The sequence below is a fragment of the Chiloscyllium plagiosum genome, chromosome 4 (assembly GCF_004010195.1).
Source record: "Chiloscyllium plagiosum isolate BGI_BamShark_2017 chromosome 4, ASM401019v2, whole genome shotgun sequence".
Taxonomy (NCBI): domain Eukaryota; kingdom Metazoa; phylum Chordata; class Chondrichthyes; order Orectolobiformes; family Hemiscylliidae; genus Chiloscyllium; species Chiloscyllium plagiosum.
This window is the reverse complement of record NC_057713.1, coordinates 96,966,710-96,974,584: the sequence shown is the minus strand read 5'-3', so window position 1 is coordinate 96,974,584 and position 7,875 is coordinate 96,966,710.

Below are 7,875 nucleotides of genomic sequence, written 5' to 3'. Positions count from 1 at the left end.
GACCATTAACTTTAAGTTATATTTTCCTCATCATTCCCAAGGAAGTTGTCTGTGCATGAGTGATAAATAATTAAACCTTGTGCACTTTTTAAAAGCATATTCATTAAAAGCTTACAAATAAATATGAACTAAGACTCTTAACTGCCCTCTGGGCAATTAGGGGTGGGCAATAAATACTAGCCTAGCCAGCGACGCCCTTATGTGAATGAATAAAAAATAAATGCTTAATATTTTTTGTTTTGCAGTCTTTCAAAACATTGTAAATATGTTTTATTAATATTTAGTATTAATGGTTAAGCAAAAATGTCCAGGTTAGGTGAATTGGCCATGCTAAATTGTCCGTAGTGTTAGATGTAGGGAAATGGGTCTGGGTGGGTTGCTCTTTGGAGGGTCGGTGCGGGCTTGTTGGGCCGAAGGGCCTGTTTCCACACTGTAAGTAATCTAATCTAATCTAATCATAATGGGTTTTTGCATGTGTTTGGTGTATCACACCATGAGTGATTCCTCCACTATAATGAACAGGTCTGTGTCTATACCATACTTGCGCTTCTGTGAATAGGAGAAAAGTAGGGTTTTATTTTACTTGCCCTATGCACTCCTTAAGTGTTGGGGCTGTTATAATTCCAACACAGAATCCAACATAAGTCAATTGGATCAAATAGATGAGCACTGAATTAAGGGATGTTGTCATAGTTTTAGAATCACTACCCTTAAGCCAGGTTCCTGAATTCAAGATTCCATTCTTGCCCCCCTACCCCCTCCACCTCACTCTAGAGCTATGTAACAACATCTCTTAATAGGTTAATCAGAAAATAACCAAGCACGAAATGATATTGGCTTATTTCTAGATTGATTATACTGTTAAGTAGCTTCAAGTTTGAATCTGTTCCATCCATGAACACATGGACTGAAAATATTTGTAAATACATTAAATGTAAGATTTGTTTGCAAACATCATTTCGGAACCTAAAAGATAAATTAGAAGGTGTGTGTCTGGCTTTGATAGTAAATTTCTGAGAGTTAAGAGTAAAATTCTAGTTTTCTAGTTTTACGGGCGGCACGGTGCCACAGTGGTTAGCACTGCTGCCTCACAGCGCCAGAGACCCGGGTTCAATTTCCGCCTCAGGCGACTCTCTGTGTGGAGTTTGCACATTCTCCCCGTGTCTGCGTGGGTTTCCTCCAGGTGCTCCGGTTTCCTCCCACATTCCAAAAAATGTGCAGGTTAGGTGAATTGGCCATGTTAAATTGCCCGTAGTGTTGGGGGAAGGGGTAAATGTAGGAGAATGGGTCTGGGTGGGTTACGCTTCGGCGGGTCGGTGTGGACTTGTTGGGCCGAAGGGCCTGTTTCCACACTGTAAGTAATCTAATCTAAAAAAAAAAGTAAGTTAGCTGTTGGTGAAGAGACTGTCTAAACCTTTCTGAGGCTATTTGGCCCAGCACTTAGGGTACTTTTTAAAAATTCATTCATGGGATGTGGGTGTCACTGTGACAGATAACTTTATTGGCCATACCTAATTGCCAGAGGATGATTAAAGGTCAACCACATTCTGTGGGTCTGGAATCACAGTTAGGATGACAGATTTCTTACCCTAAAAGATGTTGTGGTGAATAGAAGGGTTTTTACACCAATTGAAAGGGCTTACATGGTGCCATTAGACTGGCTTTTTTATTGTAGATTTCATTGAATTTGAATGTCACCGACTGCCATGATGGGATTCAACCCCATGACCCCCGAAAATTAACCTGGAATTCTGGATTGTTAGTCCAGTGCGAATACCATTGCACCACCAAGAGTGAGGAAGTTTCACAATTTTTGCAGCTCATTATTGGTTTCTTGGCTGTTTTCTTTTGTTGTTCTCCCCTCCCTCAGATGAAAGAGTAGATTTAGGGAATTGGAAGTTCAAGTGAGTCCTCAATTCAGCCACTGGATGTAAATGGAAATTAAGAGATAATAGAGTCATAAAGATGTACAGCACGGGACAAACCCTTCCATCCAACCCCACCTATGCTGACCAGATATCCTAAATTAATCTAGTCCCATTTGTCAGTGTTTGACCCATATCTCTCTCAACTGTTTGTTTTCATATATATCCAATGTCTTTTAAATGTTGTAATTGTACCAACCTTCACCACTTTCTCTGGCAGCTCATTCCATACACACCACCCTCTGCGTGAAAAAAGTTGCCTCTTAGGTCGCTTTTAAATATTTCCCCTCTCACCCTGAACCTATGCCCTCTAGTTCTGGACTTCCCCCACCCCAGGAAAAATACCTTGCTTATTTATCCTATCCATGCCCCTCATGATTTTATGAATATCTATAAGGCCACCCTTCAGCTTCCAATGCTTTAGGGAAAATAGGCCCAGCCTATTCAGCCTTTCCCCATAGCTCAAATTCTCCAACCCTGGCAACATCCTTCCGATAGGAAGGAGACCAGAATTGCACGCAATATTCAAACAGTGGCCTAACCGATGTCCTGTACAGCCTCAACATGACTTCCCAACTCCTATACTCAATGCTTTGACCAATAAAGGAAAGCATACCAAGTTTCTAACTGTATTTTAAAATTATAATTTGAAATCTACATTCAATAAAAATTGTATTGGTCTGTTGTAATAATGCTGTTATTATGATACCTGACATTTATACCTTATGAACTGAAGATTTCATTCAATATTACTCACGTGTGTTAAAACAGCCCTTTTAAAAACTTCCTAACGAACAGATTAGTTAAGAAAGTGCAGAAATCAATTTACAATAATATGTTATCATGGTTCCTTTATTGTCACCCCTTCCCTCTCGCGCAGATTTTAGGAAGCCGGATATCAGGAGGTTACAGCTGTACTCTTGAACTGCATGTTGCACTTTAACGAATTCATAGTTTAAATGGGAAAATAATTGCTGCCAAATTATTTAAAACATTTTCATTCGTCATGAATTCTTATTTGTGAGGAAGGAAGAAAACTTCGGGGAATTGCTAAAAGTATATTGTTTGCAATAAGAAATTCTCTTTTTTTTATTTTCACAAGTACTTTTAGTCACTTTCTCAAGTTTTGTTCTCCGGTTGCTCGGAATATGCAAACTGCAAAGCGAAGTTTCGCGAGGCGCCCAAGAGATCTTTTTGAGGTAGATTGCTGAACTGAATTCCATCCATGTACTGTATCGCATCCGATAGAAATGTTACATTGTGCTTGAGTTTAAGTGATGCTTTTGTTAGTTCATTGTAGGTAATGAACCTGCTCAGATATAGGATGCCTCTGGACCTCGCAGCGCAGTGGGGGCTCAGAGACAGGGACACCGTCACTGTCTCACATTGTTAATCAACTGGAAACTCGTGTGGTGTTGGAAAAAATGCAGAAAGCGGTGAATATTTATCGCTCCTTCATTTGTGAAAGTGGAGGTAAGTATTTTAGTAATCATTCTTTGAATGATTATAAATACAGCACCGAGTAACTATAAATATGGCTATTTCACTAACCATGCTTTAAGTCATCATTTCTCTGACAAGTTCTTTTACGAATGGGGGGGGGGGAGTTGGGGTTGTTTGATTTTGTTATACTTGTAGTTAAATATCGTAATGCGTCACTGTCAGCTCCCCCCCCCCCCCGCTCTCTACAGTCTCAGAACCTGGGCTCTGAAGGTCAAAATGACCTGAAGTGGCATAACAGTACCTCAGGGTATTCTCCTACTGTCAGATTCGACCTTAGTTATTGCACTCGATGTTGCATTGGATTCTCTTTTATCCAAGCTCTGTAGTAGACAACCTCAGTAGTTTCTGCTCCGATTGTCAGTAGTGTCTTAAATTTTAAAAGTACGTGCAACCCAAGCTTTGCAGGACGCACGAATTGGGTTTCTTTCGAATTCGATCAAAATCTTGCATTTCTGTCACGCCCTTCGTAATATCGAGGTGTCACAAAATGGGTTTCAGCACTACGTGAAGTGTCAGTGTTATAGCAATCGGTATGTGCACAGCAGAGTTCCCCAAATAGCAAAGTTAAAACAGCCAGATTCTCGCTTTTTGTAATGAAAGTAAATACTGGGGATGCTGGAAATCTGAAATAAATGCGGAAAATGCTGGAGTAGTGGTTGCGGAGAGAGAAACTGTTTAATGTTTAGAGTACATTTTTATTTTAAAAAAAAGGGGATACGGGCTCCTCTGGTTGAGCCAGTATTTGTTGCTCATCCCAGATGTCCTTAAGACGGTCGGGGTGAACTGCCTTCTGAATCACTGCAGTCCATGTGCTGTAGGCAGACCCACAATGCTATAATAAGGGATTTTGAATCAACAACACTGAAGACATATATTTCCATGTCTTGTAACTTGCAGGTGGTGGTTTTCATATGTATTTGCTTCCCTTGTCCTTCTCGATGGTCGTGGTGGTGGCTTTAGAGGGCTACATGTTGAAGAGTTTGAGTGAATTGCTTGAGTGCACCTTCTAGAATTATAGACATTGTGGCTACTGTGTCACTGGTGGACGGAGGAGATGTTTATGGATGGGATACCAACCTGCTTTGTTCTGGATGGTGTCAAGCTTTGATTGTTGTTGAAGCCGAACTTATCCAGGTAAATTAGAATATTCCATCAACTCCTGATTTGTACCTTTACAGATGGTTAACAGATTCCGGGGAATTGGGAGTCAAGTTACTGCAGGATTCCCAACTTCTGACTTCTCATAAAGCCACAGTATTTAAATGGCTAGTCCAATTCAGTTTTTGGTTGATGGTAACCCCAAGATGTTGATTGTATTAATAATATGACTTCAAATTTGAAGGCGGCCAAAAAGTGATGAAGGAGGAGTAGATGGAACCAATGATTAATGTATCTCAGAGCAAAAGTCAAAGAGAGTACTAATGACAGTAGAGTGGTGGTAGAAAAGCGATAAGGAAGAAGACTACATTAGGTGATGTTTAATTCGGTATCAATATCAAGAAAAGGTAGACTGTACTGAGAGCAAGCTCATCCAAATAAGACACTGTGGGGGAATCAAAATAGAAAACAAGTTGTTGATCTGAAATGGTTGGACTTATCATGGCAGTGAAGCTCCTGAGTAATAGTAGCACTATGCAGTCTTCGAGACTCAATATTGAATTCAGCAATTTCAGATCAGGAACTTTGGCACCTGTTTGCAACCCAGAGACTACTTGCATATAAACGAAGAAGTCATGTTGGACTCCAACGTTAATTGTTTCTCTGCCCCACTGATGTTGTCAGACCCTTTGAGTGTCTACAACATTTTCAGTTTGTTTCAGATTTCCAGTATCCACAGTTATTTTCTTCTTAGATATTGTAAATCTCTTCATGTGGAAACATGACCTGATCACAAGTGTGGTGAGCATGAAAGTCTTATTTTTAACTTTGATTCAAGAGCTGCACCAAGTTCCGAATCTGCATGTCATGTTATGCTACTGTTCCACCAGTTGCTTTGTCTGAAGGCCTCGTACTCAAGTTTTCATGTTACTTTGAAGAGCTTGCTGGACTTGTACATAGCCATTCAAGGTTCCACAGAAATGTTCAGACTGATTAAAAAAGTAGCCAAACTGTTAATTATCATTTGATCATCCTTAATGCATTGCCAATCAACTTCTCTAATCCAGAAAGGGAACAAATTAAACTGAACTTTTTTTTTAATTCATTCACCCAAATATGGACATCACTGGCCTGCTGGCCTGGCCAGCATTTATTGCCCATCCTGAATTTGCAGAGGCCAGTTAAGAATCAACCATATTGGGCTGAGGAATGTCAGAAGGAGTTTAATCCAGATAAATGCGAGGTGTTGCATTTGGTAAGGCAAAGCAGAGCAGGAATTAGTTAATGCTAGGGTCCTGGGGAGAAACAGGGAGACCTAGGGTTCAGGTACATAGTTCCTTAAAAGTGGCATCACAGATAGACAGGTTATTGAAGGTGTTTGGCACATTTGCCTTCATTGGCCAGAGCAGGAGTATAGGTATTGAGACATCATATTACAGCTGTTTAAGACATTGGAAAGGCCACATTTGGAGTACTGCATATAATTCTGGTCATTATGCTATAGGAAGGATATTATCATAGAATCCCTACAACGTGGAAGCAGGCCATTCAGCCCATCAAGTTTCACACCAACCCTCCGAAGAGCATCCCACCCCGACCCAGCCCCATGCCCTATCCCTCTGACCCACCTAACATACAAATCCCTGGACACTATGGGTAATTTGCATGGCCAATCCATCCCACCTACACATCTTTGAACAGTGGAAGAAACCCATGCAGACACGAGGACAATGTGCAAACTCCACTCCACACAGAGTCACCCAAGGTTGAAATCAAACCCTGGGTCTCTGGTGCTGTGAGGCAGCAGTGCTAGCCACTGAGACACCATGTTACACCAGGTCTTTTTCCCAAGGTATGGGAGTCCAAACTAGAGGACGTATGTTTAAGGTGAGAGGGGAAAGATTTAAAAGATCGTTAAACTGGAAGGAATGCAAAAATGATTTCAAAGAATGTTACCATGACTGGAAGGTTTCAGTTATAAAACGAGACTGGGTAGGTTGGGATGTTTTTCCCTGGAGTGTAGGAGGCTGAGGGATGACGTTATAGAGGTTGATAAAATTAGGTGACATAGATAAAGTGAATAACCAAAGTATTTTCCTCAGGGTATGGGAGTCCAAAATGAGACAGCATGCATTTAAGGTGAAAGCGGAAAGATTTAAAAGGGACCTGAGAGACAACTTTTTCGCAGAGGGTGATGCATGTACGTAAGGAGCTATCAGAAGAAGTGGTAGAGATGGCTACAATTACAATATTTAAAAGAAATTTGGACAGGTACGTAGAAAGGAAATGTTTAAAGGGATATGAGCCAAACACAGACAAATGGCACTAATTCAGTTTGGGAAAACTAGTTGGCATGGATGAGTTCTGCCAAAGCCTGCTCTCAGTGTTGTATGACTCAATGACATCATTGGGAGTCATACGTAGGCCAGACTGGCTAAGGACAGCAGATTTCCTTCCTTAAAGGGCATTAGTGAACAAGATGGGTTTTTTTCTACGATTGGCAATGGTTTTGTGATTCAGTTCTTGAAACCAATAAAAGAATTTTGAGTTAAGTTCTACCATCTTTTATAGTGTGATTTAAACCTACATCTGCAAAATATTACCTAGGTCACTAGATTAAGAGTCTAGCAATAATACCACTAGGCCACTATCTTCCATGCTTCAGATCCTTTTAGAGATTGAAACATTATTCCAGTATTTCACTTTTCCTTTTGTCGTTTAATCCAATATTTCCCATTCTCTCTGGGTCTGTTTGATTCTCATTCTCCCTGGTTTTCCAGATTTCCTCTGTTCCTTTGTTAGTCCCAAAATGTCATGGCTGAAGAGAATTAGGATTGAGCAGTAAGCTGTGGGGTAACAAAAAGAAAACATGTTTTCACTTCTTCCTTGGGGCTTCTTAACCTTAATGGTTAATGTTATATAGCAAAGGCTCATTTCTACTGCCAGATTTTCTGCTTACTTTTAATGGTGTTGTGAATGCTAACTGACAAAATCTGGGGCCACATCCTTAACAGATGATGTTGCAAGCTACATTTTTATCCATCATGCCAAAATACTTCATCTAATAAAAACATCAATTTGTGACCCATGGCCAGTTGGAGGCAGATTGAACAATACTGTCCTGAACCTTCTAGCTGATTTGTAAGATATTTTTCTAAGGAGGGATGGCCTTTTATTCCACCTGACTTTCACTGAAGCCATCAGACACAAAACAGGAGGTTGCTTAGTCCTGTCAGGTTGATTCCATTGTTAACGGAAGTCCCAAATAGTTCCATTGGCCTTCCTGCCTTGTTATCATCTCTCATTCTCAGTAGGTTATAGGGCAGAATTTCATTTCAACTGAAATGAA